Raw genomic sequence first — 22,063 nt, forward strand, 5'->3', positions numbered from 1 at the left:
CTGATTCTTTGTCTAGAATGCTCTAAATTACAATTACATTCATCTGGCCAATTTGCACCTTCTTATTCACCAAAATTATGGCTCAATGACATACTCCTATTTTTTTAGCATTTACACATATCACAAGGTGTTCAAATACTCTATCTTAGAACACTAATAGTGGAACTGTGAGAGTTGGAACCTTTATTTGACCCAAATGGGTATCCAGAAATGAAAATAAATGAAATAGAAACTAAGACTAAGTACATTTTTTTGGTTGACAAAAGATTGCCCTTATACCTCTAGATGCTCCTGCATCACAAATTATGATGGAATTCAGAGTTACTGGTATTGTAGTTAAGTTTAATTCTATAGCAAAAGATGAAAATTATGTTTTTGCAAAGAATTTCACAATGGAACATCTTGAGGATGTTTTTCATGATGGAAGGAGGCTATAGTAAACCTCAAGTGACATTTGAAGATCAAATAGATGATTTTGAGTACTTATCAAATTACAGAATGTAATTGACAACTTTTTCATATTTTTGAGGTACACAATTAATGCAAGTTCAAGTTGAGTGAGTAAATGGAGTATAAAATTGATTTTTACTTCATTGCAAAAACATCCAAAGAGAAGAGCATTCAGAAACAATTCTTTATAGTGATTTTAAAGCAAACCCTGTTTTTGAAAAGAGGTATTTTATCATTTTATTTGAAAATTTGTTCGATAAAAGATATTGTTTAATAAGAATCATGAATATATTAGTAGTACACACTTTGGGGAATGAAGATAGATGTAAGTTTAAGATTTTTTCTATTAAATCTAATGAAGGAAAAACCCTAACTCGACATTTTTTATCACTCTGAGCAACATAGTTTATCTTGAAGATGTAGGAAGTTATTTGAATAGAAAGTTTGAGTCTATTGGTAGTAAATTCATGAACAAAGAGATAGAATTGGTTTTTAACCAAGACATGATAGTGAAGCCTAGATTTGAACATCTAAGGGAATTAGACTTATTTAAGTATCACTTCTATCATGAGTTAGATACAAATGAATGGACATAGATAATATTGAGTAGGATAAATGATGGTAAGTTATTGATGTAAGGTAATGTAGTTGACATTTTTTTTGACCTTATTCATCAGGTAACTAGTCTTAGTAAACAAGGAAGTGTACTTATAGTTGAGAAGATGGTTAAGAAAGTCGAAAGCTATTCTAAAGTAGTATATAGTGGTAAGGCTATGGTGATCAACACTATCAAACAAGACAATGTGAGATTTCTAAGTAGAATTATTTCTTTTTTTTTGTGCAAGTTCAAAGATAGATAAACTTTTAGTAGGATTCATATATGGAACATATAAAATATGTATAGAGAATGAACAAGTGAATTTGAGTGAAATACTGAGAATGCAACTCTTGGAAAACTTGGAAAGGATTTTAAGAGGACAAGATATGTAAGAACATTGGGAGACATTTACTAAATTAAATGATGATGTTGCATTTGGTTATATTGAGTTATTATTAACTTTAGATAGAGACAAAGAAGAATATAGATTTGGCACATATGATGAGATCAATCAGCATTCTTATCAAGCAACCTTGGAGAAGGCATCACATAAGAAGGCTGAATCTATAATGAAAAAGGTACTATTAGAGGCTGGAATGATAAAGAGTGAATCTAAGGCTATAACATATACAATGAAGCAAGGTGTACTAAACATACAACCTTTGTCAGTACTTGTTGTTGAGACATCTTTAGAACAAAGCATTATGTATGCAATAGTAATTAGAGGTTTAGCCTAGTGAACAAAAAAGAAATTCTAAGAGATTGGTTGAAGAAATATCTATTAAGACAAAAAGAGTCAAAGAAAATACCACTAGACCAGGTAAAAGATAGAAAACATTGTTGGAAATTTAGTTCAGTGATGAAGAGTATGAGGAATAGGAAACTAGGCAAGTAGAAAAGGTGACTCCACCTAAGCAAGCAGCAGGAAAAGCTCAACAACCTTGGAAGAAAAATATTGAAAAGATAAATATAGCTATTTCAAATGAAGGTAACTTTCTTTGGATGAACAAGTTTTACAATTTGTACAAATTTTTTGATAAAGATTAGATAGATATATCTACTATGAGATATATTGTATCTAATAATCTAAAACTGAAGGATCTTGAGAGCACTATAAACCTGAAAGTCCATGATAGACTTATTGAGAGGAAGGCTCCTACAAGGGAAGATAACCTTGAACTTCAGAAGTCTATGCTAAGCACCATTTCCAAGACTGATGATGAAGATAAAATTAAAAGACTATTGAATAACCTCACATCATACTTGAGGAATAAATTGAGGCAATTTTTATTCATGGTTGGAGAAAAGAATAAGTTAACAAGAGAGTCTACACCAAAAAATAGTCAAATGATGTAAGAGTGATAGGCAACATCCCTTCCAGCTCGTAGAATAATTAAAGTATCTATAAGTGGTGACACCATGTAGATTGATCAAACCAATGTTACCATTAACATTGATAATACCAATCCATTTGGCATTTTTGAACCAAATGAACTAGACACTAAAGATATTGAGGATAAGTTGAAACAAATTAAGGAAAAGAAGAGGCTACTAGAAATAAAAAAGAAGAAAATAGAAGAAGCCAAGAATAAATTGCTTGAGGAAAAAAAGAAAAAAAAGAAAGATGAAGATAAGAGAAGGATTGTAGAAGAAGAGAGGAAAAAGGAAACTAAGGAAAAAGAGAAGAAAAGGAAAAGAAAGAAGAAGAAGAGAGGAACAAAAGTAGTAGCAAAGAAATAGAGGGAGGATGATACTGAACCATCTAGTTCATCCACTTCACTCTCTCTTGCTAGTTTATCTACTTATGATGATGATTAGATAGATCTGATCTCATCCCTAACCAAGCTAATTGAGCAGACTAGGAAAGTAAAGAGTTAAAAAGGACTTTAATGGAAGTGATAGATAGACTATAGAGTACATTGGCAGTTTAGCACACAAAATCAGATTCGGAACAGAGAGCAGATGCAATATTGAAATCATTTGATGGAGAGTTTACAAATTTGTTAAATGTTGTAAAGGTGTAAGCACAAATTTCTCATGATGCTAACTTGTTTAGCACCATCTGTTAGAATATCAAGAATGACTTAGTTGATCTTTATACTTGTATAAAAGAACTTCAAAAATTCCAAGAGGAATGAAAAAAAATTGCACGTTAATTGTACCTTATCATACAATCTAACTAAAGACATTGTTAGTTAGATAGAGTTAATGATGAATGACCTAGAGGCTTTATCCAGCTCGATCTTGCATCAATCTAGCAAAGTGCATGATTTTGAAAGTCAATTTCGTAGTGTTCACAGTGACATCAAGAAATCAGAACTTTGGAAAGAACAAATTTTGAAGAGGACATCTGACTTTAGACAATCCATTTCTTTAAAATTATCTTTTGCTAAGAAATAGCTAGAGGAATGTGTTAGGGCCAAGGACACATATTCAAACTTTTTGTATTTAGGTATAAATGCAGTTGAAATTGCATCATATGCTTTATGTACAATTCTCACATCAGCTGAGTCTACCAAAGAATTTTGTACCAAAGGGATAGTCTAAAGGATATTTTTGGTGATTGTATGTAAATAATATCAACATAAGGAAGGATAGTAGTTTTGATAGTTTTTGGATAGTTTTTGAACATAATCTTGACATTTTAACCTTTGTCATTGATGTCAAAGGGGGAGATATACATGTAAAAATTGTATACATGTCAAAAGGAGAGATTATTGGAAGAGATACAAAGGAGAGAGATACAATGTGAATAAAAGTAGTAAAGTATATCGTAAGTGGGAGCTTATGTAAATTTGAACAAGTTCTAATAGATGTAATGTTTATATGTTGTTTATGTTAAGTTTTTTTTGTCAATTAACCAATTTTCACTATTTTGTTGCCACTAATACCAAAGTAGAAGATTGTTGACAATTGGCTAATAGTGATATGTAATTCTTGTCATTTATGGCAGCACATGATGTACATGTACATATGAACACTTAGAAACAAAGATACTTAGTGTTTGGTAATCAAAAATTGTCTAAGTATACAATTTGCTTTACAACAAAATATTATTTTGTTTCTAACTTGTTGCTAATGTCATATTATGACTAGCGAAGTTACATGGAGATTCTAAACATGTTGGTGATGATGTGTATAACCTCAAAAGCTTGTACAGATTGTACAAAACAAAAATAATTGTATTTTGATGAAGCGTGATAGTAGAATTGAAGGAAAGAATTGTTTTGTTTACAAAACAATTACTTGTCTAATTAGGGCCAAAATCCTATATGTTTACTCTAACTTGGAAAAGTAAATTGTGGTTTTAGCCAAGCTAGCAGAAATTTTTGTAAAGGCATGGTATTTATCCAAAGGAATTCTTTTGATAAGAAGTGAGCTATCTTGTAAGATGGTGCAATTGTGAATTGTGAATTGTGATGAGCAAACTTTTGTGAAAGTGATATATGTGAAGTTTTATATGAGTTGTCTAGTGATTGAAGATCAATCTAAAGATCAGAGATCAGACAAGGAAAGAAAATAATGGTAAATTACTTGTTTGAGCAGTGAGCTCTTCTTGTATTTGAAATTACTTGTTTGGACGGTGGGCTCTTCTTGCATACATTATACGAAAACTCCTAAAAGGGTTGGTATCTCCTAATAGGGATTCAAGGTCTCCCAATAGGGACTCCTTAGACTAAATTTTCTCATTGACTCCTAATAGGGTCTATCCTCTAAAAAGGAACTTATACATTAGTATATTATCTAATGGAAATCATTCCCACTAGGGTTTTCCCTTGGCCAAGGTTTCCCTAGTAAACAAACTATGTGTTATGAGTATTCTATGTGCATTGCTAGTGTTAATGTTCAAGATTTCTTTATTTCTTTGTTATTCATGATTTAAAGTAAGTAATAATATCTAGATTACTAATTTACCCTCCCCCTCAATAATACTTATTTATAACACTATGATCACAGGGTTGACTTTCCAAGTTTCCAAAGCTATGAAGGGGAAGGTTGGTCATATGATCTTATATTTATAGGTTTAAAAAGCACAAATAAGGATGCCTCTCAAGGGCATGACAAAAGATAATTAAACTATGATTTTAGGAGCACAAGGGTCATTGCGACGACTATGGATATAACGATGGATTTCGATTATAAGATTGTAAAGATCAAATCAACAGTATCGATGGAATTAAAAGGGGAGGATAATAGTATCATGACCTCATGCCAAGGGTGTTACCATGCCATCATTTTATTGTGAGATCGTGGGACATGTTGTTGTCGAAGGATCATAAAGAGAATGAAGGGTGGGCTTGATGTTATGAGGTATAGGTGATCATAAGATTGTAGAGGTCAGGGTTATGAACAAAAGATTGTTGGAAGCCTGAATGCTAATAATATTCCTTTGGGGGATTATTTTAGTTACATGGCTAGATCATTATCATGATGATATGTTACATTCATGATTGTATTTTTCATTGATGTCAACATGGTAGTTTTCTATGGTATATGATAGAAGAATAGCAGATAGATCAAGTTGGTATGGATGGATAGTTGAGTACTCACTATCAGAGGTTATGGGAGATACTTCTAAGTATCTATTATATACTATTAAAATTACATGAAGGAATGTTAAGTCTAGAAGAAGTTATGTAAGTATTGATGATGTATTTTTTGAGATAGAGTTTATAGAGGCATGCTTTGGTAAACTTGTTATATCTCTTAGCCAAATTTTTATTTTGAGAATTGAGGTTGATAATATGAAGAAGGCATTTTGATGATGATGTAGTTAATATTTCTTATCATAATATTGCATGTACAGAAAGTTATTCAAGTTGCAAAGAAGAAGATTAATGTTATCATTGAGTGTAATGTGTTATTAATGTGGTCCTATAATAATTAATTGAGAAGGTCTAACAGCCGACTGGGGGAATTATTTTATGGATTTGATAGAAAGGAAGGACATTTTCCTTTATCTTAGAAGGATAATATGAGATGATGATAAGAAACACAAAGAGCATAATGAAAAGGTGACTAGAGTAGAGCTAAAGTGAAGGAAACTTTGTTGTCAAGGTTTTATTGAGTGATCTAAAGTTGGATACTTGAATCCAAGGTTTGTGACCTAGTCTACAAGGTCCAAAAGGGATTGGTTTGATTGATATAATAGAGGAAAGAGAAACTTAATAGTAGATTTTTTTTTTGGGTAGTGGGGTAAAAGCACAAACCTGTGTCACCTTTTATAAAGGAGAAGTGATATCAGAATTTAAAGTCTTCAACTTTAATGACATAAAAGTGGCATTTGTGCTTAGAATTTGAAGATGATGCAAACTAATGAAATGTGTAAAATTAGATGAAGTTTATGTTTGTAATTTTTTTGAAACAAATTGAGCGAAAATTTTATCTATTTTTTAATTTTTAAATTCTTTTTTTAAAATATTTTTTAAATGCTGAAAATATAGAGTTTTGTTCCCGTCAAACAAATATATGAAAATGTTCATATTTTGGTCTGATTTTGAAATATGTTAATGTCAACATGTATACCTAGTGCACCAAAAAAGAAAAATTGAAATTCAGCTAATATTTTTTAAGCTATATATAGCCAAACTCAAAGTTATTAGAAATTGACTATTTTTTTCTCCCGTCAAAATTTTTCCATCAAATCTACATATTTTTTAAAACAAATTACATATTCTTGAAGAAGACTCTCTCCTCTAGTGTAACATTAAAAAAAACAAAAATTTAAACATGATTTACTATTTTTTTCTTATTTTTGAATAGACATCTTCTTGAATCTTAAAATACCTACTTGTACTATTTTCAAATTATAACATATTATCCTTAATCAAAATTTTTAAAAAATTATATAATCATAATCTTGACTCCGAGACCTACAAAAGTCTATTTTTATTTTTTAGAAAAACTTCAATTTAGTAAGTCAAATTGGCCTTCAAAGTTAGAAGTTTGTAGAATTTCTTATTTTTGCTTGTGTGGTTGCCACCTATGATGCCACATAGGTAGTTTTGGCCAAGACTATTTCGGCCGTAACAGTTTCGGCCAAAACTGTTTCGGCCGTAACAGTTTCGGCCAAAAGGTTTTAAACCACAACCCCCCAGTGTATAAAATTATCGTCAATCACTTTTTGGCTATTTTTATGATATTTTGAGTCATTTGAAACATGGTGGTTACGATCAAAACCGTTTTGGCCAAAAGTGTTTCGGTCGTAACTATGTGTGCATTGTCGATGAAAAAATTTGCCACATATGTATGGCTGAAACTTGTTCGGCCATAACTGTTATGGCCAAAACTATTTTGGTCATAACCCCTCCAAATATCACAAATGGTGACACAAGTTTGTGCTTACACCCAGTGAGCTCTTCTTGTAATTAAAATTGCATGTTTGGGTAGTAGAATCTTCTTGCATACATTGTACTACAACTCCTAATAGGGTTGGAATCTCCTAACAAGAACTCTATGTACTAAATATTGTAATAGAATCCTAATATGGTATATCCTCTAATAAGTAATATTTATATTAGTACATCATTCCTACTGGGTTTTTCCCTCTAATAAAGGGTTTCCCTAGTTAATATATTTTGTGTAATTGTCTATGTGTATCTTATTTACTTTGGTTGAATGGATAAGATTGTTTAAGGTTAACAATTTTTTTAATTATTGGATAATTGATTCAGCCCTCCTCCACCCCTATTACTTATCTTGGTGGACTATTATTTCTAAGAAAGATGACATAAAGGGTTCTGACCACAATTGACACTCATAGGATCATGAGGTTCAATGTTGACCAAAATATATAAGGAGATGTTGATCTCAGATTAGTTTTGACAATTGAGTGTCAACACACTTAATATATTTACTAAGTTCATGTTGAGCTAGTAACACATGCCAAGTTGCAATGAGTATTAAGTCACTCATGTGCTGGGTGAATATTTAATCTTGAGAAAGTTCAAGTGTCGAGTTAGACATAATTACAAACAACTATGTAAACCATTTTTATGTCAACATATGGATAGATCTTGAAGCTTTGAAGATAAGATTGAATCTATTTTGTTTTCTTATGCAATCAACATGCAACCAATCACAAAATTAGAAATGATTAAGTGGGAGAATGAATGAATCTTAGTCATAGATTCATACCTAACCCTAAGTCACCAAAGTCTTTTTAAGGAAGATGAAGCCCCATAATTCAATGTGTGTATATGTATGTGAGGACATTGAATGAAGTGAAAGTGGTGAATTGATCACAAAGCATTCAAGGTGACTTAGAAGTGTGAAAGAATTGCAAAATAATTTTGTAAAACATAGGAGTAGCCATGCAACATTGTTAAAATAGACCAAAAGGATCAAGATGGAAAGAACTATGATTTGAAATTAGTAAGGCAAAGTTATAAGTTATCAGATCAAACATTCTATTGTTACTTTCTAAAAATTTTATTAGCAGGGTGAAATCCTTTGGACTAAGGTTGATTTAACAGTCATTGTAAAATCCTTTAATAGGGTGACATTCCAAGTGAGTGTTATAAAGTCCTCTAACTAGACACACTTTTAATAGGGTGTTAAAGTCCTTTAATAGAGTAGGATCTAAAAATCCTTTGTAAGCCTTTAATAGGGCATGCCTTTCATAAGGAAGATCATGAAAATGGTCAAACTATGTAACCTTAATAGGTAACACTTTATATTTGCAGTAGTGAAGAATTGAGGATGCTATCCCCACCCAAGTTTTACCTTCTCATTAGAGGATTTCTGGGTAATCATATCAAGTGTCAAGTGTGTGTATGATTATATGTTTGATAAATTTTCTTTACATTTCATTTTAGTTTTTGGATGCTTCTAATGAAAGGTTAAAATTGGTTTAAGTATTAAAGTTTGAACTTTTGGTTTGCCCCCCCACCTCTCAAAAGTATATATTTCCCATTTGTATTTCTAACAATTGGTATTAGGGCTGGGTTCTCATAAGAAAAAGCCTTAAAACTTGTAGAAAAGATCTTGAAATGGAAGTTTACAAGTTGGGAAGGACCATAAAAATCAAGAGATTGAGATACATCTCATACTACAACAACTAAATGAAGCTAGAGATGCTTTGAGGAGTTCACTGAAAAGAAGGAAAGAGATTGCTATAGAAGGGAATGACACATAAAAGAAAGAGATTGACACCACAAAGTTATTTGTAGATGGTAACTCCTGTGAATTTGATGCAGCAATTGCAAATCTCATGAAAAAGAATAGAGCACAAGATAAATAAATAAAAAATATCATGTTGGAACAAGAATCAAAAGCTATACTACTATGTGAGGTAACTAAACAAAAGAAGAAAGTTGTAGAAGGCAAGGCCATGATTGAAGAAGACAAAAGGGTTTTGGCAAAAAAATTGCAGGAAATGTCAGTAGAGCTATCGAAGATCTCAAACATGTAATTAGACACCCTAATTCAGATGATGAATGCTCATCATGAGTTAAATATCAAGGACATTGAGATAACTACATTAAAGTTGTAGAATGAAAAGTATAGAATGACCTGAAGAGAGAAAAGGAGTTTGTTGAAAGTTTCAACAAGCCAAATAAAGCCATCAAATACTTTGAGTAACTACTAAAATCCCCTAGATCTAGTAAAGATGCATCAAGACTAGGCTACATTAGCTCTAAAGAAGGAGAATCATCTAAAGCTACTAAGGAAAGAAACAACAAAGGTAAGAATTCTAAAGCTACTTGTGATCATTGTGGTAAGAAAGGACATACAACCAATGTTTGCAGGAGCAAGAATGCTAGTCAGAATGCTAAGCCAAAGAACATGACTCATTGTCACAAGTGTAACAAAAAAAATCATCAAGCACATGAATGTAGAACCAGAACCATGAATGTACAAAAATTTGAAGGACAATGCTACAATTGTTAGAAATTTGGACACAGAGCCTTTAATATAGATCCAAGTCCACATGGTCATCAAGAAAGCCAACAAAGGTAAGAATCTATGAAAACTCCTATAACTAGGATTACAATACAAGAAATAGCTATCATTATTTTCAAGATAATGGACATATCCCTAAGAATTGCATAAGAACACACTTCAGTGGTAACTACAATATATGGTTGAGTCAAACTATATGCTTTAGCTATTTGAAGGCTAGTCATATCAGCAAGCATTGCCCAACAAGGTCAAAGGCACCCAATTTAGAGTTCAACAAAGGAAAAGGCAAGGAAGATGTTGAACACACTAGAGGAGAGATGAACAAAACATGGAGGAAGAAAGATGGATGTAGCACATCAAATGAAGGAATCACTTCACTTGGTAGGTCAAGTGGTTACATTTCATCAAATTAAGGAAAAGGAGGTATGTGGGACTAATATTCAAAATATTTTACCTTACATCTATTCCAAAAGAAGTTAGTACTGAAAAGATATATTAGCACAAAGAAATATGCAAGATAATAAGGAAAATCCAAGGTCAAATCTTCAAGTTTTCACATTACCGCCAAGTGCGAAAAGTCCTCTTCAATTGTCGAGTAAAGTAGTAGTATTCTTGAGCTACTAGCCAAAGTTAGTTGAAGCTGATTCAGTAGTAGCTACTGATTGAAGGAAATTTATATAGGTGCCAAGTAAAGTTAATTCTAATAGCTATCAAGTGATGCTAAAATCAATGAATGCCAAGTGAAACAAAAATTGTATTGAATCTGAGTTTACAATTGTACATGTACCATGCAATAAATGCTATATTTTGAAAGGGTATAAGGATGAATTTCACATATTTTTCATCATTAAAAACATAGAGCAAGAGTGAGTAGAGTGAAGAAACATTTCACAAGCAAGATTGAAGAATTTGCATGAATCATAGTGAAGATCAAGCATCAGTCCATCTATTTTAAAGGTATTCTTCATTTTTTGAGATACACAGTGTAATACCTCAAACTTGGCTCATTACCATGATCACCAATTCTGGTCTATTTTGACTAATTCTAAAGTCCTATTTTACTAAGCAAATCTTATTCTGATGTTTGCTACTTGACTTAATTGTCAAATGTAGAAAATTGATGGGGACACAACCAAGCACAAAATGGACACAACAGGAAAGGAAAAATTTTATTAACTATGAAAATATTCTAGTACATTCGATACAGAGAAAATAGACTTCAAAACATGCCCTATGGGCTTACGATAGAATAAATCTGGAGATAAATTCTTCTCCCAGTACCTTCTCTAAAACTCCACTCTGAATTGCATTTTACAATGCCAAAAATGTTCTTAAATAGACCCCAAAGGGTTAAGGATTAGGAATACATTATAGAAAGTGCTAGTTGGTATCCACCAACCAACTAGAAGGCTCCAAAAGCCACTTTAGAAGTTGGCACAAATCAAGAAGAATCTAGAAATGGTAACCGAACTTCCGGGAGGCATAACTTTTGAACTGTAGCTTCGATTGACAAACCGTTTACATTTTTGGAGAGCTCTCAAAGTGCTCTATAGCCCTATGGAAAAACTTTGATATTCCCAAATTTTTTGGCCCTTTTAAAGGTCATTTAATGCTCCTAAGTTGACTTTGAAGAATTCTTAGGAGGTCTCCAAAAATTGAAAAACTGTAATAACTTTGAAACCACGGGGCCTTTTGACCTAATTCCTTTTCTAGAATGCTCTAAATTACAATTACATTCATCTGGCCAATTTACACCTTCTAGTTCACCAAAATGATGGCTCAATTACATAATCCTATTTTTTTTGGCATTTATACGTATCCCAAGGTGATTAAAAACTCTAACGTAGAACTCTGATAGTGGAACTGTGAGAGTTGGAACCTTTATTTGACCCAAATGGGTATCCAAAAATGAAAACACATGAAATAGAAACTAATTCTAAGTACATTTTTTTTGGTGACACGGGATTGCCCTTATACCTCTGGATGCTCCTACATCAAAAACCCTAGATTTGCATTAAATAGAGTACTTATTTAACTCCTAAGTATTGATTCAAATTAGTCACATTAAACCTATTTGATTAGGATTTAATTTAATTCAAAGTGTTTATACATAAATTGAATTAAATTATATACTAAGGCTAATGTACTAAGGAATTCAAAATATCAAATTTAATAATTATGCTTACTTTAATTAATTGAATGAAATTATTCAATTAAATGAAAAAGGCATTCATGAAATCATATCTCAAATTATTAAATTCAATAATATATTCAAAATCTTCTCTTCAATTCTAAAATGGAAACTCTGAGTGGACTACCTCTTGAATTGGATTCAATCTAGTTAACATGTTCTCACACTCATGTTTCATCCTCTCAGACTTAGGTGAGGTCAAGATAGGGCTCATAATTGTGGCAGGGGTTACCTTCCTTTTTTTATATGATATGTGTCTAGTTCATCAAGTGAGGAATCTTTATGATCTTTCTCACCTATCATATCACCTTGAGTCTAGTGAACATTCTCCATAAACTTACAACAAACTATGAACCCCTTGTATCAAGAGGATCCTGAGACTAGTAAAGGTCCCACATTTCTAAACAAAACAACTAAATTCATTTTTAAAGGACTTTTCCAATCACTACATACTAAAACTATACACATTCCTACAATGGCTGATCACAAACCTGAACATGGTAATCATAGTAGAGATCAAAATCCAACCTTTGTAATGAGGAATTGAGAGCCCCTTAAATAGAATCTTGCAATTTATCAATGGTTGGGGTCAATTTGGATGAATGGTTAAGATTGGAAAGAAGATTCAGTTAAAATGCAAACTTCCTTGTGCAAGTGAAGTTAACTGTTTCAGATCTGAGTGTGATTAGTAGTTAACTAAGCTTTTCATGAGTGTGAGAACAAGTTAACTAGATTGATTACAATTCAAGAGGTAGTCCACTTAGAGTTTCCAATTTAGAACTAAAGAGAATATTTTTAAGATATTATTTAATTTAATAAAGTGACATATGATCTCATAAATGCCTTTTTCATTTAATCACACAGTTTCATATTTGTTAAAACAATAGCTTACATAATGGCCTCAAGTTAAAAGAATGCAAAGGAGAAAGAAACATTTGACATTCAATTAGTTAGAAATCAGGTCAAACAACTAGATTTCAAGGCTATACTAGAAGTTTCTTATAAAAATGACCCAACAACTTTATTATCTTTCATTTTGCCTAAGCTTGTAATGGTCTAAGATGTGAGGAAGTGTTATAATTACAAGGAAGGAGGCATTGGAGACATGGAAATTAGACAAGCATACAAAAAAATATGTTAAAATGGGGTGTTGAAGGAGGAATTTAAAATTGTAGAGAGGAAGGGCTTAACCCATACCCTAGATTTCCCAACAGTTTTCAAAATTAAATGGATCAAAATTGTGTTGAGCAAAAGAAATCATGGTTTTCAATGGTTAGTAGGTGGACCCATCAAAATTTCAAAGAGAATTGTACATAGGATTACTGGATACCCAACCCTAGATTGGTCCAAGACATTAAGAAGCAATTACAAAGAGGTAATTGAGAGAAACATAGGAGCTAAGTGGAAAAAGTGTAGAATGACTATTGACACTATCATAGATCCACTTCTTGAGTTTTCCATTAGAGTCATATCACATAAATTCTATCAATCAAGAAAACTAAATAGTATTCCCTACATAGTAGTTGATGTAGGCTATAAGTGTCAAGAAAGATCATACCTATGATCTTGCAAAACTGTAGTTCTAGCATACAATGGAGAACCTAGGAGCAATAAGGAAGTCAAAGAGTGCTCAAATTAAAATTGGTTCAATATTGGTATGTATATTTTTGTATGTGCAAAATTATTTTCCATCTTTTGGAAAGATAGGATGAAAGACCAATAGGTCACTTGTGATTCAGATTAATGAATACATTGAACAAATGGGAGAAACTTTTGAATCCATAATGACAAGTTATTTTCAAGACTTTAAGAAGTCCATGAAATAGAGGTTGAGGATTCCTTTTTCCCTAGTCTAAGATCATTACCCTCTCCTTTTCAAAGAAAAAATATTGTCAAAGGTTAGTGGTTCAGAGAGATTCTCCTTCTTGGATAGTTTCTCCGGTTATAACCAAGTGTTCATCAAAGAGGCTAATAGATATTAGACTATTCTCACCACCAAATGGGGCACCTATTCCTATAGTAAAATTTCCTTTGGACTAACAAGAATAGGTGCCACATTTCAAAAGGTGATGGAGATGGCCCTCAAAAACATGATTGAAAGGTTTCTGTTAGTCTATCTTGATGATATCATAGTGTATTCAAAGAATGTAGCAGATCATTTTGGTCATCTCAAACAAGTATTTGTAAAATGTGTAGAGTATGGAGTATCTTTGAATCCAAGAAAGTGTGTCTTTTCCATTAATCAAGAGAAATTATTAGGACACATTGTACCTAAGGATGGTTTGACCATAGATCCAAAAAGAATAAAGGAAATACTTACTCTTTCCCCCCTAGTCACGGCAACGGTCTACAAAGTTTTCTTGGTAGAACAAATTTTGTTAGGAGATTTATTCCTAACTTAGCTATCATTGTGAGATCTCTTATATCTATGCTTAAAAATAATATGGTCATTTCATGGACCAATGAAGGGAAAGTAAATTTTGAAGAGATCATAGAAGCCATAGCCTTAGCCCATACTCCCATCAACCCAAATTTTGATAAGGTTTTCATTCTTTACGCCTTAGGAGGTGAGCCAAGTATTTCTACTATTTTGATTCAATTGAATGATAAGAATGAAGAATGACCTATTTCTCTATTTAGTGAAGAACTAAAGGAGCATGAAGAAAAATATAGCTATATGGAGAAGTAAGCCCTTGTAGTCATAAGATCTTTGAAGAAGTTCAAGCATCTTCTATTTGAAAATAAGATCCACTTATTGGTCTCTCATGCAAGTGTTAAATATTTCTTGTGGGGTAGAGATATTAATGAGAAAAGAGTAGGTTGGATCACTAAAGTGATGGAGTATGATGTGGACATCCAAATCATGAGGTTGGTAAGAGGGAAAGGACTGTGCAAGAAGATGTTCTCATCTCAAGAAACAACAGATGAAGAAATTTCCTTGATGTTGACAAAACAATAGGAGGTGAGAGATGAAAATCTAAGGAGTTGGATAGATGCCATGATGACCTTCTTATTAGGAAATGAATATCCTCAAGGATTGGATAGGGAAAAAGAAGGAAGTTTGGATTGTAGTCCATATGTTATGCCATAGTAGAAAGTATTCTATTTAGGAAGCATTTCAATGGAGCCTTGTTAAGATGTATTAGTACAACTCAAGTAGGGAGAATGATTAGGGAGCTTCATCATGGTCATGATGGTGACCACTTTTCAGCAAGAACCACTACAATAAAAATCATGAGAGCTAGTTACTCCTAGCCATCCTTGTTCCATGGTTGCCACAAAAATGTAAGGAAGTGTGAAAAGTGGACTTTCTTCTAAGGTAAATAGAGACTTGCAGCCCTTCCACCTCATTCTATCTAGGTCAATCAGCCCTTTGCTCAATGCGGATTAGATTTCATAGGTCCCATTAATCCACCTTCTAGCTCTGGTCATAGGTGGAGTTTGGCTGCAATAGATTACTTTACAAGGTGGATAGAAGTGGTAACCTTGAAAGATTATACAAAGGCTTCTGTGGGTTGAATCCTTAATGGAATTGTTACCAGGTTTGGTGATGCTTCCACCATAATATTAGATAATGTCAAGTCATTTATAGGAGCTTGGATATGTGCATGGGTAGTAGATCATGGTCTTTACTTGAGCACTTCTTCCAATTACTACTCACAAGGTAATGGCTTGGCTAAGTCATCCAATAAAAAATTGATCATAATTATCAAGAGGATTATTGAAGATAATCAAAGGTGTTGGCATGAGAAATTGAGGACAATCCTATGGGCTAATAGGATAATGCCTAAGAGGGCTATTGGAAATTCTCCATTCATATTAGTGTATGGTAGGGAATCTAGAGTTCCTATTTCATTGGAGTTTCAATCCCTAGAAATAGCTCATATGTTGGAACTAATTGAAAATGAAGCTATTCATTGGAGTTTGAATCCCTAGAAATAGCTCATATGTTGGAACTAATTTAAAATGAAGCTATGTCTATAAGAATGGCAGAGTTGATGGACCTAGAGGAGAGAAGAAATCAAGTCGTGTAGATCTTAGAGACACATCAACAATAGATGAAGAAGAGCTTTGATAAGAGGCTAAGTTCATAATTTAAGGGATGGTGATATTTTCCTAAAGTGGGATACAGAGAAAGTAAAAGTAGGGAGACACTCAAAATTTGATGCCTTAAGGAGTGTTCCCTACCATTCGGTGAAACTAGGCAACTGCTTTCTTGTTAGGAAATCTTGGCAGTGAAATTTTTCCTATTCTAGTAAATGTAATATATCTTAAAGATGTAATTAGAATAGTTTTATTTTTGTTTGCTCCTATTTTCCAAAAGTGTTGAGCATATGTGTTTCTGTAGAGATTTTTGGTTCCAATTTTATAGAGTTGTAGAGGTAGAAGGGCATTTTTTATTGCTTTGAATGTGGCAGAAGTGATGAATTTGATGAGTTTTCATGGTCTCAAAGACTCCATAGCTCAATGGATCTTTTAGTGGTCACTGGTCATATACTGAGCAGGCTTGCATCACCCTTGAGTCACCAAAAATATTGGCCAAAGGTTCCCTCCCACCAAGAATTACATTCAAAATATTTAAAATCCACCCAAGAGTCTCTGTCATAATATATTTTAATTCGCAAGGCCATGAAAAAAATTATATGGTCTTGATCTTATGATAGCTCATGACTAGTTGTCATGACATTGCAAATAGTCAAGAGATGATAAGCCAAAGAAAGGTCTTTCATAAGACAATTTAGTGATTGTAAGATCGTAGGTGTTGCAAAGATGTGTTCCAATGCCATGAGGGGTAATGACCATAGTGTTGACAATTGGCTAATAGTGATATGTAAATGTTGTCATTTATGGAAGCAAATGATGTACATGTTCACAAGAAACCTTGGAAATAAAGATACTTAGTGTTTGGTAATTAGAAAATTGTCTAAGAATAGAATTAGGTTTACAACAGTGTATTGTTTTGTTTATAACTTGTTGTTGATATCATATTATGACTAGTGAAGTTACATGGAAATTGTATACATGTTGGTGATGAGATGTATAACCTTGGAAGTTTGTATATATTTTACAAAATAGAGGTAATCATGTTTACAAAACAATTACTTGTCCAATTAGGGTCGAGATCCTAGATGTTTACTCTAACTTGGAAAAGTGAATTGTGGTCTTAGCTAATGCAATAACAATTTTTGTAAAGGTACGGTATTTATGAAAAGGACTTCTTGCAATAAGAAGTTTGCTATCTTGTAAGATGGTGTAATTGTGAATTGCAAATTGTGATGAGCAAACTTTTGTGAAAAGTATATATGCAAAGTTTTATATAAGCTAACTAGTGATCCAAGATTGAGCTAAAGACTAGAGATTAGACAAGGAAGGAAAATAGTAGTAAATTACTTGTTTGAGCAGTGAGCTTTTCTTGTAGTTGAAATTACATGTTTAGGCAATTGGCTCTTCTTGCATACATTATACCACAACTCCTAATAGGGTTTGAATCTCCTAACAGAGATTCAAAGTCTCCTAAAAGGGACTCCTTATATTGAATTTTCTCATTGAATCCTAATAGGGTCCATCTTATAACAAAAAGATTATATATCAATATATTTTCTATTGGGTATCATCCCCACCAAGGTTTTCCCTATTGTTTAGTGTGGAGTCTAATCAGTCCCCAATTGGGAGATTTCTTGTTTGTGCTAAATAGTTTTAACCCTAAAGTAGCATATCTAATTTTATAAAAGGGATTAGGTCTAGGGATTTTTTGATAAGGTGTGATGTGAACATTACTTCTTGTAGTGGTATTGAGTTGTAAGGGGTTACAATTTGTAATTAGGTTGTAATCACTGGATCATAATAATATTGGACTTGCTATTTGGTGGACATAAACCGTAGTTTGGGTGAACCATGATAAATCTTGGTGTCTTATGTTCTTTTTTGTGTGATTTATTATTTATTGATATTGTTTATATTCGATGTATTTTGTATTTATGTCTGTGGTTAAATCCTAAAAAGTGGTATCAGAGTGAGGTTGGTTTTTAGTTATCCTCTGCAAGATATCATGATTGAGTGGGAGAGATGATAGATGAGGGTTGACAAGTTTAATGGGAAAAACTTCTATTTATGGAAGATGCAAATGGAATGCTATCTTTATCAAAAGGATCTATGGAAGTCATTGGAAGGCAAAACCAAGAATCAGGGATCTATGTCAAATGACAACTGAGATCTTTTAGATAGAAAGGAACTTCAAAGTATTTGATTATGACTAGCACCATCAATGGCATTTAATATTACAAAAGAGAAGACAATGGAAGAGTTGATGGAAACCATAAAGAAATTGTATGAAAAGCCCTCTACTTCAAACAAGATATTTCTCACAAAGCATTTATTTAATATGAAAATGGTAGAAGGTGGATATATTGTAAATCATTTAAATGAGTTTAATACTATTATTAGTTAGTTATCTTTTGTGGTTATCAATTTGATGAAGAAATTAGAGCTGTCTTGATTTTGTGTTATTTTCCTTAAAGTTGGAATGGCTTTGTAATGGTTGTGAGTAATTCTATTTCCAGATCTAGTACCCTAAAATATGATGATTTGATTGATGTTATTTTAAGTGAGGAATCTTGTAGGAAATCTTTAGTTGGATCTACATCAAGAAGTGCTTTGAATGCACAAAGTAGAGGCAGAATGACTAAGAGAGGAAATAATTTTGGAAATCATGGGAAATCAAGCGAAAAGTCAAAAGGGAGGAGGTCTCAATGGAGAGGACAAAATGACTATTGATGCTATGGGAAACTAGGGCATAAGAAGAAAGATTGTTGAACTTGAAATAAAAATGAAAGAGATTAACTAGATAGAGACAAGGAGGAAAATTTTGTAAGTAACAAATCTGAAGAGGATGCTTTGCTTCTATCTTTATAAAGTGTTTATGATTCCTAGGTTTTAGATTCTGGTACTTTATTTCATGCTACACCTCATAGAGGTTATTTCATTGATTATGTACAAGTAGATTTTTGGCTTGTTTATTTGGGGGATAATGAACCCTATTAGATTGTTGGAAAGGGAAAAGTTAAGATTAAGTTGAAGAATAGGAATCATTGGCTACTTCCAAGGTTGACTAGGAATTTAATTTCAACAGGGAAACTTGGTGATAAGGGTTGTGCAATTACTTTTAATGATAAAAATTGGAAGGTTTCAAAAGGTTCCCTTGTAGTAGAAAAAGGTGTGAAAGTAGGCATCTTATATCTTTGTATAGGTCATATTGTTCCTTCTAGTTTAATTGTTTCAGAGAAACATGAATGTTCAAGAATGGTTGCTAAAGTCGAGCAAGGAGAACAAGAAATTGTTGTAGATTTTGATACAATGTTGTGGCACTATGGACTTGGGCACATGAGTGAGAAAGGTATGAAATTACTTGAGTCAGAGAAAGTTTTACTAGGCCTAAAATGTGTTAATATTGATTTCTGTGAAAGTTGTGTGTATAGAAAACAAAAGAGACTGAGTTTTCTTAAGACTAGGAAGGAAAATAAAATGGAGAAATTGGAGCTTGTGCATATAGATGTATGGAAAGTGGCTCAAGTATCTTCCCTCGGTGGCTCTAATTATTATGTTACATTTATTGGTGATGCAATTAGAAAAGTATAGATTTATTTCCTTAGATAGAATCCTAATGTATTTCAAACTTTTAAAAAATGGAAATGCTTGGTTGAAAATGAGACTAGTAAGAAATTAAAATGTCTCGGATTTGATAATGGTGCTGAGTATTGCAGTCATGAATTTAAAGATTATTGCCTCATTAATGCTATTTTAAGACAAAAAACTATTCCAAGGAATCCACAGGAAAATGGAGTGGCTCAACACACAGACAAGACTATAATGCAACTTGAAAGTAGTATGAGGTTGCATGCTGGGTTGCCTTCCATGTGTGTGTAGAGACTATCAATACTATTGTATATTTAATTAATATAGGTACCTCTACTCCTTTGGGTAGAGGTATAATAGAGGAAACATGGACCACTAAGAAGGTGAGCTATTCTTTTCTCAAAACCTTCTGTGAGAAGCATTTTCTCATATAGATTTTGAAAATAGGACAAATCTGGAAGCTAAGTAAAAGAAATGTGTATTTGTTTGATATGGCATTAATGAATTTGGTTTAGGATTTGAGATTTTGAAAATTGAAAAAATGTAAGAAGTAGGGATGACATATTCAATGAGAAAGTGTTGTACATAGATCTGTTGTAGCATCATGAATAAAAAGAAGATGATTGTGCAATGTTAGATGATACTCAAAAATATGATGTTCTAGCAATTTCTCATGATGTGAAACAACCACAACAAGAAATACCACACACTAGTGAATGTTAGACAATCAACAAGGATAATTAGACTTCCAGAAAGATTTTCTCCCTCTTTGTATTCTACTATACTAATTGATACTGGATTTTCTCCCTCTTTGTATTCTATGGTGAAGCTGTGCAGATGGATACTAAGATTCAGTGGGAGTCTACAATGAAAGACAAAATGGACTCATCACTGAAAAATAAGACATGGGATTTATGAAAGTTTCCTATAAGTAAAAGGGCTTTACAGAATAAGTGGGTTTATAGGTTAAAAGAAGAGGATGGAGGTAAGAAAATATTTAAAGCTAGGGTAGTGGTTAAAGGAGTTGCATAGAAAAAGGGCATTGATTTTGATGAGATATTTTTTCCTATTGTTAAGATGACTTCTATTCGTACTATTTTAAGTATTGTGGCTACTAAAGATTGACATTGAAAGAAGCTTGATGTTAAAATAACCTTTCTTCATGGTTATTTGGATGAAGATATATATGGCTTAGTCATAGGATTTTGAGGTCAAAGGTAAGGAGAACTTAGTGTGAACATTGAAGAAAATTTTATATGGCTTGAAGAAAGTACCTTGGCAATGGTATCTAAAATTTGATAGTTTTATGCATGAGCATGGATACATTAGGTGTCATTCAAATCATTGTGTTTATTTTAAGAGGTTGGATGATGATAGCTACATTATTTTATTTTTATATATTGATGATATTCTTGTAGATAGGTCTAACATGGATCATATTAAAGGTTTGAAATGCCATTTAGAACATGCATTTTCTATGAAGGATTTGGGGGTCGAAAAACAAATCCTTGGTATGAAGATTTGTAGAGGTAGGAGGAATAGGAAATTGACACTATCTCAGGCTAATTATGTTGAGAAGTATTTGCAATGTTTCTCTATGGAGAATGCTAAAGTTGTTAACACACCTTTACCTAGTCATTTGAAGTTGACTAAGGAGATGTTTCCCAAGAGACAAGAAGAGGAGGATGAGATATCCAAGGTACCCTATGCTTTAGCTATAGGAAGCTTGATGTATGCTATGGTATGTACAAGGCCAAATATTACAGATGTAGTGGGAGTTTTTACTAGGTATATGATTCATCTAGGAATTGAGCATTAGAATGCAATCAAATGGATTCTCAGATATTTGAGAAGAACATTCAGTAAGTCTTTACACTTCAGAGGCTCTACTACTAACATATAAGGCTATGTTGACTCAGATTTGGCAAGGGATATTGATACTAGGGGGAGAACTATAGGCTATGCATTTACTATTGGTGGGATAGTCATGAGTTGGGGTTTTAGGTTGTGGACGGTTAGTACTTTATCCACTACAGAGGCAGAGTATGTTTCTGCTATAGAGGCAGCCAAGGAGATGATATGGCTTCAATTCTTCTTGGAAGAATTGGTACACCCTTAGAGGGACACTTATCTATTTACAGATAGTCAAAGTGTCATTCATATTTCAAAGAATTCATCTCTACATCCATAGAAAAAACACATTCAGTTGTGGTACCCTTTCATTCGGTTAGTTTTGGATGATGGATAGTTAAAGCTAGATAAGATACATATAGATGAAAATCCAATAG

Source organism: Cupressus sempervirens, chromosome 7 (assembly GCF_028749045.1).
Source record: "Cupressus sempervirens isolate cs-2001-9-10 chromosome 7, ASM2874904v1, whole genome shotgun sequence".
In the NCBI taxonomy this organism is placed as follows: Eukaryota; Viridiplantae; Streptophyta; class Pinopsida; order Cupressales; family Cupressaceae; genus Cupressus; species Cupressus sempervirens.